Source organism: Micropterus salmoides, unplaced genomic scaffold (assembly GCF_014851395.1).
Source record: "Micropterus salmoides isolate LMB-PRFRI ecotype aquatic unplaced genomic scaffold, ASM1485139v1 Ms_hic_scaffold_1, whole genome shotgun sequence".
Classification (NCBI taxonomy): Eukaryota; Metazoa; Chordata; class Actinopteri; order Centrarchiformes; family Centrarchidae; genus Micropterus; species Micropterus salmoides.
In genome coordinates, this window is record NW_024040040.1 from 62,614,643 (window position 1) to 62,627,875 (window position 13,233).

Below are 13,233 nucleotides of genomic sequence, written 5' to 3' on the forward strand. Positions count from 1 at the left end.
GGTGAAGTTCTGTCCTGATGCTTTTGGTGAGTCTTCATTCTCCTTGTACCAGGTGTATTTAGCTGCTGGGTTAGCATCACTGCTGCAGGTCAGAGTCACTGAACTGCCCTCCACTATCTCAGCAGAGGGACTCACTGACACAGAGGGAAGCTTTGGAGCATCTGGAGAAAGCATTTAGAAATACAACAGGTTTTAGGCAAACAAGGTTGTTGTTTTGAGAGTCACCAACTGGGAGGGGCAGAAAAGAGAAACAGTTCCCATCATGGTAAGAGAGAAAATGTGTAGTGACTAACTATGACATTGAGTGAAAATACAGTTAACATGTTTTACTATGTCACAATGGGCAAGACAGACATTTGCAAGGTGAATTACTCCTAAGCTGTCAGCGTGTAACTGTAAAAAATATTTAAAACATATCAACACAGAACAAAAAGCATGTCTATATTTCACATAACACATATCTAAACCAAAAAAACAGCACATCACAAAAAGCATGAAGATAAATGAAGTGTTGCACAGACAAGCTTCATATACAGCTTCATGCTTCCCCACACAAACTTTAAGACCATAGGGGATCGATCATTTCAAGAAGTGGCACCTAGGAAGGTGAATGTATTGCCTCCTTTTCTACATTGTGGAACTTCTGTCAATTCCCTAAAAAAGCAATTGACGACTTTTTTATTCACACAGGCTTTTAGTTAGACAAGAGTTTTATGGCTGTCTGATTTATGTCTGGTTTTTCCTATGTATTCACATATTGTATCTCACTTTGTTGTGAAGCATTTTGCGATTTTATCTTTGAAAGGAGCTTTATGAATTTACTATATATTCATCTAGCTGACGCTTTTATCCAAAGCGACTTACAAATGCTTTATATGTTAGAGGTTGCATGCCTCTGAAGCAACTAGGGGTTACGTGTCTTGCTCAAGGACATTGGTGGATGTGTCACAGTGGGGGATTGAACCCTGGTCTCTCACACCAAAGGCATGTGTCTCATCCACTGTACCATCACCACCCCCTTACAATGAGTCATTAAATTACATTACATTACAAATGAGAACACAACACTATTATACAAAACAACAGCAGCAGCAACACAAGGGGGGCTAACCATGAGGCCGATGTGCACAGCTGTAGGGTTAGCCGGTTGACATGCATACATTCAGTGACTTAGGTTTAGGTACTAACATTTCTGATGGTTGTGGTAAGGGTAGGGGCTTCGGGGGGCTGTCAACACCTTTATCACGAACGTACACTTCCGGTCTGTACGGGACGCCCCAGAGCGTCTCACACAGACCCTAAATAACTATGCTTTGTCACTCTTTCTCAAATCATCGGTATATGACGCCCTGAGATGACAACGGGCTGGATTTACATAGTCGAATCAGAATCGTCAAGTCCTGTTGACTGATCGAATCATGTGTGTGTTTATGTGCGCGCCGATTGCGAGTGGGGGGGGTGTTACACACGGTAGGTCCGCTTGAGAAGCTGCAGAGCTGCAGTCTCTTCATTCAACTTACACTGTAAATTTCCAGCTAAAATGACGCTTTTCTTTCTCACTCTGTCTCGCCTGTCATTCAACGGTCTTGTGCAGACTTTTACATGCATTACTGCTGCCGACAACAGCATGCATGTTGCGGTTCCCTGTAGGTCTATTTCAAGTAGCCGGTTATTTATGAACGATAAAATATTCTTGGTTCATCTACGTTGATAAATTATCCGAAAGTCCTTCGCAGTGCAAACAACTTGGCACAACACAGGTGATGCTGGGGCTCGGTCTTTTCATCAAGTGTTCCTCCACTGCCACTGCACACGCTATGCTTACACAAGCGACCCAGGGTTAGGGTTACAATTTTGGATTTATTCACGCACTTCAAAAACATTTATTGAAAGTTTTATTCTTTTTACATATTTAATTACAGCATTAAACATTGGAATTTATATTGTAATAGGCTGTATATTAAGCACATCACAGACAAGATTCCACCTCTGGATCCGGACGCCAAGATACTCCTCTTGCTGGGCAGAGACATCTTGCGGGTGCACAAGGTCCGAGAGCAGATAAGTGGCTCAGGAGATGCACCGTTTGCTCAAAGGCTCGACCTAGGATGGGTCGTCGTTGGTGATGTGTGCCTTGGAGGCGCTCACAGGCCACTGGAGGTGAGAAGTTTCAAAACAGCCATCCTAGAGAATGGTCGTGCAAGTCATCTCTAGCCATGCAACAACCAGATCAGAGTGAAAGGTATTTGATCAAGCACCTAAACATCAGCACCATCCAACACCAACCTCCACGTGCGGCTCAACGACACTCATTGGAGACTGTTTGGGTCAAACTACCTGGACTCACAGAGTTGCACCTGGATATTTAACCCACGCAATGCGTCTATTTTGGATTGCATGCTACTTGAGCAGAGGAAGTCTCACCTCACACATGAGGTCCTGACCACACTCATGGCCGAGGTAGCTGCAATCATGAACGCTAGGCCGCTCATCCCAGTGTCATCACCTCTGATTCACCTCTCATCCTCACCCCAGCGATGCTTCTGACCCTCAGGACAAGCTCTGTACCTCCTCCTCCGTTAGACAGCTTTGAGGAAGCGGATCTCTTCAGAGAGGAGTGGAAGCAAGTTCAGGGCCTAGCGGACATGTTTTGGAACAGGTGGAAACACGAATACTTCCAGACATTGCAGCTCAGGCACAAGTGGCAAGGACAACAACCGAACCTTCAAGGAGACGTAGTTCTCTTGAAAGACAATCAGGCGAAGAGAAATCAATGGCCTATGGGCTTCATCTCCAAAACCTTTAGCAGAGAAGATGGATTAGTGGAAGTCATCAAGAACGGAAGCAGAAAGACTTTCTCTAGACCTATTATAGAAGTAGTTCCACTTCTCTCTCCAAAGACTGGTTCTGTTCATTAATGTGGGCTCTTTAAAGACCCCAAGCGGGGAGTGTTATGCTCCTAGAAAATGTGTTTGTCACTTCGTTTCACCAGTTCAGTGTAGTTTGTTTATTTTTGTGACCGTGGCAACCTAGGACCAGTGTATGCTGGGAAACGAGAAGAAAACTGCCATGCGGTGATCTGCTACGGTCATGTGTGAGCACTCCCACTCCCAGCTTCTGAGTTGATTGCTCTTCATTCTCCCTCTTTGCTAAGGCAACATCTGTAAGTATTTCATTGTGTAACGTTAAGTTATCACCTATTTTGAGCTTCTAAGAATATTGTGATGGCTAAGACGCTAATTAGTTTACGCTAGGATAAGTTAGCTTTATGTTTCATTGCTGCTACGTTAGCTAAGCGGTGCTGCTTACCTTCATACTGTGTGTTTAGCTTCTTTAATGATATAAACATCTCATTGTAATGTTACAGTTTCACAAGATTCCCAGTAAACTTCATGGAAGTGAATCACCCGTGTCCTGGAGTTTCTTGGGAGTGTTTAAACTGAATGGAAATGTAGCCCATGACAAGCAGTGTAATATATAGTTTTATGTTAATTAGTTAATTAGATCAAATATTTTAATGCAGCCTGTTGTTCCTAGTTATGTAGTCCTACTTATGTAGGAAACCTCATGAGCATTATTGTGAGGCAAAAGGCATCTCCTCTTGCTCTGAGGCTTTCAGATAATTTATTGCCTTTCTTGCTGTTAATTCTATTTGATGAACCATCAGGGGAAGGCAGTGCTCTGCATTGTTCATACCTGTTTAAAGTAAAATTAAAGTGAAACTGAGTTACTCACTATTTCTCCCTGGGAGAAAAATATCCCAGGACCTCCCAAGTTTTCCTCAAGACCATTCTTAGCTAGCGCAGGGTTTGAGGACTGATGATAGTAGCAAAGCTTGTCCCGGTCACCTACCATCACACTCTGTTCAAACATACAGTGGGTACGGAAAGTATTCAGACCCCTTTAAATTTTTCACTCTTTGTTTCATTGCAGCCATTTTCCAAAAATCAAAAAAGTTCATTTTATTTCTCAGTAATGTACACTCAGCACCCCATCTTGACAGAAAAAAACAGAAATGTAGAAATTTTTGCAAATTTATTAAAAAGAAAAACTGAAATATTACATGGTCATAAGTATTCAGACCCTTTGCTCGGTATTTAGTAGAAGCACCCTTTTGATCTAATACAGCCATGAGTCGTTTTGGGAAAGATGCAACAAGTTTTTCACATCTGGATTTGGGTATCCTCTGCCATTCCTCCTTGCAGATCCTCTCCAGTTCTGTCAGGTTGGATGGTAAACGTTGGTGGACAGCCATTTTCAGGTCTCTCCAGAGATGCTCAATTGGGTTTAAGTCAGGGCTCTGGCTGGGCCATTCAAGAACAGCCACGGAGTTGTTGTGAAGCCACTCCTTCGTTATTTTAGCGGTGTGCTTAGGGTCATTGTCTTGTTGGAAGGTAACCTTCGGCCCAGTCTGAGGTCCAGAGCACTCTGGAAAAGGTTTTCGTCCAGGATATCCCTGTACTTGGCCACATTCATCTTTCCCTCGATTGCAACCAGTCGTCCTGTCCCTGCAGCTGAAAAACACCCCCACAGCATGATGCTGCCACCACCATGCTTCACTGTTGAGACTGTATTGGACAGGTGATGAGCAGTGCCTGGTTTTCTCCACACATACCGCTTAGAATTAAGGCCAAAAGTTCTATCTTGGTCTCATCAGACCAGAGGATCTTATTTATCACCATCTTGGAGTCCTTCAGGTGTTTTTTAGCAAACTCCATGCGGGCTTTCATGCGTCTTGCACTGAGGAGAGGCTTCCGTCGGGCCACTCTGCCATAAAGCCCCGACTGGTGGATTGCTGCAGTGATGGTTGACTTACTACAACTTTCTCCCATCTCCCGACTGCATCTCTGGAGCTCAGCCACAGTGACCTTTGGGTCTTTTTTACCTCTCTCACCAAGGCTGTTCTCCCCCGATAGCTCAGTTTGGCCGGACGGCCAGCTCTAGGAAGGGTTCTGGTCGTCCCAAACGTCTTCCATTTGAGGATTATGGAGGCCACTGTGCTCTTAGGAACCTTAAGTGCAGAAGAAATTTTTTTGTAACCTTGGCCAGATCTGTGCCTTGCCACAATTCTGTCTCTGAGCTCTTCAGGCAGTTCCTCTGACCTCATGATTCTCATTTGCTCTGACATGCACTGTGAGCTGTAAGGTCTTATATAGACAGGTGTGTGGCTTTCCTAATCAAGTCCAATCAGTATAATCAACACAGCTGGACTCAAATGAAGGTGTAGAACCATCTCAAGGATGATCAGAAGAAATAGACAGCACCTGAGTTAAATATGAGTGTCACGGCAAAGGGTCTGAATACTTATGACCATGTGATATTTCAGTTTTTCTTTTTTAATAAATTTGCAAAAATTTCTACATTTCTGTTTTTTTCTGTCAAGATGGCGTGCTGAGTGTACATTACTGAGAAATAAAATGAACTTTTTTGATTTTTGGAAAATGGCTGCAATGAAACAAAGAGTGAAAAATTTAAAGGGGTCTGAATACTTTCCGTACCCACTGTATGCTCGACTGATAGGACAAAGCAGCACACCACTCCTTCATCCAGCACCAGAAAGGGGTCCTGTTGTCACTTTCACATATTTGCATCAGGATTTATAGTAAGCCACACCTTGTAATTGTGGCACTGTATAATGTCAAATTATGTATTAATATGTATTGACTAAATATACATAGTTTATTTAGTTTTTTGTTTTAAAACAAATAACAGATATACAATTTTTTCATTTTTGAAATAGAAGGGCATTATGGATTATCAAATGATACCCAGACTGATAGCACTCCTTTCACTGGTGACTTTGTTTGTGAGGCCACAGAAATTTACAACGCTTTCATCAACAGATGTGTGTGTGATACTGCAACAAAGCTCAAGTTTTAAAAGCCTGAAAAAAACCAACAAAGACTACTGCTCAAGGAGAGACGCAAACCCGCCCCGGTATCATATTAATTATTATTAATCATGCCGTAATGACATTCATTTGTCATTAAAATAATGGTTTTTGGTAAATGAATTACTGACCCCCCACAGATGCATTATTAAGAGCTCAGACCGTAACTAAAACCCTGCTGGACTATGACTAACAAACTCTACAGTCCGTAAAAATGATTTATACCTGTATCAATAATTTTGTAAATATCCACTTTTTAAAAATGAATGGAGACAATAGCGTACTGTACAATACTTTTACTTTATTCACTGTACACACACAGATTACACAGTTAGAAAAGGAGTTGGCAGCACTGACTGATATGCATTATCCAAAACATTTTTAAAAAGTCTGAATGCATGGGTCTTCAAAATATCTACGACTATCAATATTTGTACATCTAAATCACGCAAATTAGGATATGCCAACAGTGGCTGTGGTGAGGAGTAGTATCTTTATGTGGATAACTGTTTAAATAACCGTGTATGTTAAACATCTCACTGCTCCAAAACTGCTGATTCAAACTATCAACTGGTTATGAATCCTGAAGCTGCTTCAATCAGCTGCGTTGAAGCAGGGAGAGAGTAAATCATGCAGGACAGGGGGAAACTTTCTTCAGGAAAGGGATGGGAAACACTGTCGTAGTACATAAACTTCAATTCAACTAAGATCAATTCGTACAGCCAGCAAAGTCTTTGCACACTGTTTAACCTTAAGTGTGAAAAGCTACACCGAACGGTCTAAACGATGCAGATTTTTATTTTTATCTTTTTTTGGACAAATAACTAACCAGAGCGTCGTCAACATGTTAAGACAAATGCAAACCTATGCCCTTGCAAAATGCTTTCCAAAAAACGAACACACTGTAGCTACATACAGTCTATGAGACGCTTACATTATCCAAAGGAAAAAAAGCTAATCCTGCTACTTCAGGAGCTAAAGCTAGCCACCGTTGGCGTAGCCTAACGTTACCTATGTAGAACAACAAAACCTAACTTACACACGTGTAACATTCTGTAATTTGTTCCGTAATCCCCCAGTGTGTGACTGCTAAGCCTGCTAGCCCCGAGCCCCGGCCTGCCGGCTGCATGCAGGGAAGCATCCACCCGTCCTGCCCGGCTAGCGCTGCCAGTCGCCAGTCTGATCCCTGGCCCGCTAGCGCTGCTAGCGGCCAGCCTGATCCCTGTTCCGCTAGCGCTGCTAGCTCCAGGCTATATGTTCCCCAGCCTGCGTCCCGATCAGTCAGGCTTGGCACCATCAGCCTGTCCAGCCACTCTCCAAGCCTGCCTTTTTCCCAGCCTGCTAGCGCTCCAGCGGCTAGCTCCCTGCCTTTCCTGGCCTGCTAGCACTGCAGCGGCTAGTCATCTGCCTGCTCCATCCCCCTCCAAGTCGGCTCAAACTTCCAGGTTGGTTGGGGATTCTTGGACTTCCAGCTCTCTGGCTGCCTTTCTGTTGGACTTACCTTTGGAGCCAGAGAGTGAACAGACGGAGTGTCCCCAGCCAACCAACCACTGGTCGGAGGGAAACCGGTCTGCTAGCGGGCTGCTAGCAGACCTACACAGCTCCGGTTCTGGGCCTACTAGCCTGGAGGCTCGCACCTCGTCAAACTCTGCGTCGGATCCACCTCCAGTGAGGCCAGCTGGAGGACGACATAGGCCACGACGACGAGCGGCCAAGAGACTGGCACCTCCACCAATCCCCGTCGGTGGACCGACCAACACCAGCTCCGCTGGTGGTCCAGCCGATTCCTGTTCCTCGTGCTCCGTCGGTGGTCCGACCGGCACTTGCTTCGCCGGTGGCCCAGCCGACTCCTATTCCCTTGTCGGTGGTCCGACCAACACCAGCTTCGTTGGTGGCCCAGCCGACTCCTGTTCCTCGTGCTCCGTCGGTGGTCCGACCGGCACCTGCTTCGTTGGTGGCCCAGCCGAATCCTGCTCCCTCGTCGGTGGTCCGACCAACACCAGCTTTGTTGGTGGCCCAGCCGACTCCTGTACCCTCGTCGGTGGTCCAGCCGACTCCTGGTTCCTCGTTGGTGGTCCGACCAACACCAGCTTCGTTGGTGGCCCAGCCGACTCCCATTCCTCGTGCTCCGTCGGTGGTCCGACCGGCACCAGCTTCGTTGGTGGCCCAGCTGACTCCTGTACCCTCGTCGGTGGTCCAGCCGACTCCTGGTTCCTTGTCGGTGGTCCGACCAACACCAGCTTCGTTGGTGGCCCAGCCGACTCCCATTCCTCGTGCTCCATCGGTGGTCCGACCGGCACCTGCTTCGCCGGTGGCCCAGCCGACTCCTGTTCCCTCGTCGGTGGTCCGACCAACACCGGCTCCGTTGGTGGCCCAGCCGACTCCTGTTCCCTTGTCCGTGGTCCGACCAACACCAGCTTCGTTGGTGGCCCAGCCAACTCCTATACCCTCGTCGGTGGTCCAGCCGACTCCTGGTTCCTCGTCGGTGGTCCAGCCGACTCCTGGTTCCTCGTCGGTGGTCCGACCAACACCAGCTTCGTTGGTGGCCCAGCTGACTCCCATTCCTCGTGCTCCATCGGTGGTCCGACCGGCACCAGCTTCGTTGGTGGCCCAGCCGACTCCTGTTCCCTCGTCGGTGGTCCGACCGGCACCTGCTTCGTCGGTGGCCCAGCCGACTCCTGTTCCCTTGTCGGTGGTCCGACCAACACCAGCTTCGTCGGTGGCCCAGCCGACTCCTGTTCCCTCGTCGGTGGTCCGACCAACACCAGCTTCATTGGTGGCCCAGCCGACTCCTGTTCCCTCGTCGGTGGTCCGACCAACACCAGCTTCGTTGGTGGCCCAGCCGACTCCTGTACCCTCGTCGGTGGTCCAGCCGACTCCTGGTTCCTCGTCGGTGGTCCGACCAACACCAGCTTCGTTTGTGGCCCAGCGGACTCCCATTCCTCGTGCTCCATCGGTGGTCCGACCGGCACCTGCTTCGCCGGTGGCCCAGCCGACTCCTGTTCCCTCGTCGGTGGTCCGACCAACACCGGCTTTGTTGGTAGCCCAGCCGACTCTTGTTCCCTCATCCGTGGTCCGACCAACACCAGCTTCGTTGGGGGCCCAGCCGACTCCTGTTCCCTCGTCGGTGGTCCGTACGGCACCTGCTTCGCCAATGGCCCAGCCGACTCCTGTTCCCTCGTCGGTGGTCCGACTGGCACCTGCTTCGCCGATGGCCCAGTCGACTCCTGTTCCCTGAGAGCAGCTCAGTCCGTGGTCCTCAGCTGTGCTCTGCCACCGGAGATTCCAGGCTCCCTACGCTGGTCACCGGCCCGACCTTTGGTGAAGCCTCGCCTTCTTCGGCCTCTGGTGGGTCCCTTCCGTCATCTGCAACCCCTGCTGAGACCTTTAGAGAGATCTCGCCTTCATCGCCGGCCTCCTGCTCAGTCTCCGGAGCGATCTCTTCTTCACTGCCGACCTCCAGGGAGGATTAGTTTCTGTCTCTGGCCCCCTGCCCGGCCTCCAGAGAGGTCTCGCCTTCGCCGCCGGCCCCCTGCCCGGCCTCCAGAGAGGTCTCGCCTTCGTCGCCGGCCTTCAGGGAGGATTCGCCACCTTTGCTGGTCCCCCGCTTGGCCTCCAGTGGGTTTCCAGCCTCTTTGTTGGCCTTCCTGATGTCCCCCTGAACAGTCCGGCCTCCAGGGACGTACTCCAGGACGGCCACCTAAACTCTGTGGACCCTCTGGTCCTCCCGCCCAGTGGGGTCGCCCTCCCAGGCGACCTTCTGAACGTTGTTGCCTTCCTGTTCTGCCCGGCCTGTTGGGTCGTCCTCCGGGACGGCCTCCTGAACTCTGTTCTCCCCCTGATTTGCCCGGCCTCATGTGTTATCCTCCAGGACGACCCCCTGAACCTTTGTTCCCCACTGGATGCCTCGGTCAGCCTCCTGAACTGCCTTGCCCTGCCTGTTTGACCTCCCCCCTGTACTCTGGTCCCCTTCTGTCTGCTCCTTGGACTGTGGGTTTTTTGTTTTTTCTGGCCCTCCTCCTGTCCTCCCTCCGCCCACCCTGGTTTGGCTCTTGCCCTCCTGGTCTGCTGTGTCGCCCTCCGGGTCTGCCCCCTGAACTTTTGTTCACCTCTGGCCGCCTTGGTCGGCCTCCTGAACTGCCTTGCCCTGCCGGTAGTTGGCCCTTTCAGACTTTTTGTTTTTCTGGGTTTTTTGGGTCCTCCAACCTGCCTCGCCCACACCAAATCGTGACACAGAGCATCCTTCAGTTTACAGATGTTTAAGTTGCAAAACAATACCAGCTTTGTTACGACTTGTCACAGCTTTCTGGACTGATGGCTGTATAAAAAGGCGAGCGGGTTCAACTATCACGGCATATGCCGGTATCAAACACCTGGGCAGAGTTAATCAGTTATACATTTGTATTTCACCGCATGAGAAAATTAATTTGTGGCTTGACAGTGGGTGAAAACCGTCATTTGCAAGACAGCTTTATACCTGACGAGAATTCTCGTAACAATCTCACAAGATCTCTTGTCGTGGGATCTTTTCACACCCCTGCTAAATTCTCAAATGCCCAATCCTAAATGCCTAAATGCCCATTCCTAATTGGCCAAATGTCCAATTGTAAATACCGAATGCGTTTTTAATGCATAATTTTAGTTTTAGAATTAGTTTTAATTCTGACCCAAAAATCCCTCTATACATTTCTGTGCATATGTCAATGAAGTAGTCAATGAAGAACCTAATTATGACAATTGATACACAATAAAAGTATTGTCATCAAAACATTGATGTTGTTCTTCAGCAGCAGCTTGCTTCTTAAAAAGAATATTGTTGATCTCACAGATGTCTACTTTCTGTCTGGACAGATGAAATGACTACAATAGCCACAAAAATCTCAGAGCAAAGACGAAAATATAAATCTAAAATTTTCTCATATCGTGCCACTCTCCTCTTTTGCTGGAAGCTGCATTCTGTGGAATTACTAGATTGAAAAAGTATTTTTTTACCTAGGTAAACATTTTACCTTCTTCAGCAGACAGTAGACATTGGTGGAATTACCAAAATACAACCCACTGCTGGATAATATGTGAAAAATAATGTTCTGATTTTACCCATTGGTTTTGCGTACGGAACGCTATGACCAAATGACAGAGTAATGTCAGGACACCACTGGGGCTAAACCTTCTGCTGCAACTCAGAAAAGAATTACTGTCTGGACCAGGGGCGTTGCTAGACATAAAGCTCTACTGAGGCACAGGCCCCCTCATCCCCCATGTATATTTTGATATCTTTTTGATTGACGTGTGTGAAATGTGTTAGAATGTGCCTTACCAGCTTCCATTGCTTAGTCCATTAATATTGGTACTGTCATTTTAGAAAGGGCTTTGACCGGAGCATAAGCACACACCTGAGAAAAAATCTGCTGTGGGTCCTGAATGGAAACCTCTTCTAGAAAAATGCACTACTGATTTAAATGGACCTCTGCACTCTGCACAGTCATCATAAAGTCTGATATGACTTATGCTGGCTGTACATCTCTGGCTGTGCTCGTACTGACTGAGGCTGCCTGTATTTTGCCTGGGTCTGGGTGACCTGCTAAAGACGTACTGTTGAAACTTACTTGAAACTTGACACTTACAGAAAGAAACTCCGGCCGCTACTGTCACTGATGCTTGGACTCGTCGGGAGAGAGCAGCGTTAACGTAACTTTTTGCAACTGCTCTTATAAATAGGATACAGAAACAGTAGTTCAGAAGTCTGGATTGACTTTCTTTCTTTTTTTATTTCAGCTGGTGTGGTAGGCCTAGGCCAAATGCTTTGTAAAAACCATACTCCTTGCTGCTGTTATGAATATGATATTAGTTAAAAAGTCGGGAGAGACTGCTTTCTTTGGGGGGTGAAGAGGGGTGGTAGTGAAAGCAGTGTTTCCCATTATTAGCCTATAATTTGGATAATTATCAACACTGAACTTTTATTTGCATGTTGCTGTCTGCACGAAGGTATCTCTTCAAGGAGGAACAGGCGGAATGATGTGACAAAAACTGTTTTAATGTACAAATAAAATGTGACTATAGTATTAAGGTAAAATTGAAAAAATCTGAAATGATCCTTTAAACGCCTTGTGATGCTACTTTAGAACATAATATTGTTTCTATCCTGAGCTCATCAGCCGTTTACATCCACTATCTGTAATTAAACACATTGTATGTCGAGGTGCTTTGCTGATGTTTGGTACTTACACTGGACATCTATGGATACAGATGTGGAGTTGATCTGGCCATACTCATTCTCAGACTTGCAGTGGTAGATCCCGCTGTCCTTAGAGCTGATAGAGGTGAAATGATAAACGCCTTCTGGTCCCTGAATCAGTGTCTGGTTCTCCTTGTACCAGGTGTATTTAGCTGCTGGGTTAGCATCACTGCTGCAGGTCAGAGTCACTGAACTGCCCTCCACTATCTCAGCAGAGGGACTCACTGACACAGAGGGAAGCTTTGGAGCATCTGGAGGACAAAAGAGAGACAACTTATCAATATTTGTTTACAGGATTGTTTTTAGGCATGGGGTGCCACGAGCTAAGAGGAGCAATATAATTATTTGATTCATTATTCTGATGTCCCAGTGGTTACTTATCCACCTGCTTTAGAAAACTAGCTAGCAACAACCACTATAGACCTGTACGTGAAACTTGGTCACAGGTGTCGTCTTCATGACCCATCTTTCTGAAGAAACTTGGTGGCCTCCCACATGAATCGCAAATTATTCATTTAAATTCAACTCAAAAGAGGATGAGAAGCCCTGATGATAGATGTTCCTGAGTCTTGCTCCAGCTGCTGTTTCTGTGTTCCTCCTGCTAATAATGTGTTCAGCCTCTCTTCTACGTTGACAACACTGCACAGGACTGAACTGCCCTCCATGATTTTACCAGAGGGACTCGCTGACACAGAGGAGTCTTTGGAGCATCTGGAGGAGATGTGTTAGGATTACTAGGTTAAGGGTGTGTCACTACAGTAGCGCATCTGGTATTTATTAAACTGGGAACAGCTGTGTGCAGCAGCATTTTAGGGGAGAAGGTGGTCTGATGAATGGATGTGTGACGGTTTGAATCCCAAAACTGCATAAAACTCCCAAAATCTCCTGAGCTGCTCAGTGAGTTACAGCAGACTGTTAATGTGCAGCAAGTAGGAGGATGTAGGTATGGTCAGTAAAATCTTCTGCAAAGACTGGACAGATTTAAGCTGTGTGTTATTTTTAAATAAGCTGTTTTACTCACATTTCACATTAATGATGTATTTAGTTGTCTTCCTCCCCAGCTGGTTCTCAGCTGCACAGTAATACTCTCCAGAGTCAGAGGACTGTG

The 13,233-nt window shown here is 47.0% G+C and overlaps 1 long non-coding RNA gene across 1 annotated transcript; it reads right to left on the reverse strand.

Annotated features, from left to right (window-relative positions):
- Positions 1-102: 102 nt before the first annotated feature.
- Positions 103-13,231, reverse strand: LOC119899128. Its single transcript, XR_005443721.1, has 3 exons — positions 13,147-13,231; positions 12,116-12,376; positions 103-161 (listed from the first exon to the last, which is right to left on the reverse strand). It is a non-coding gene; the product is annotated as an uncharacterized LOC119899128 (long non-coding RNA).
- Positions 13,232-13,233: the final 2 nt, after the last annotated feature.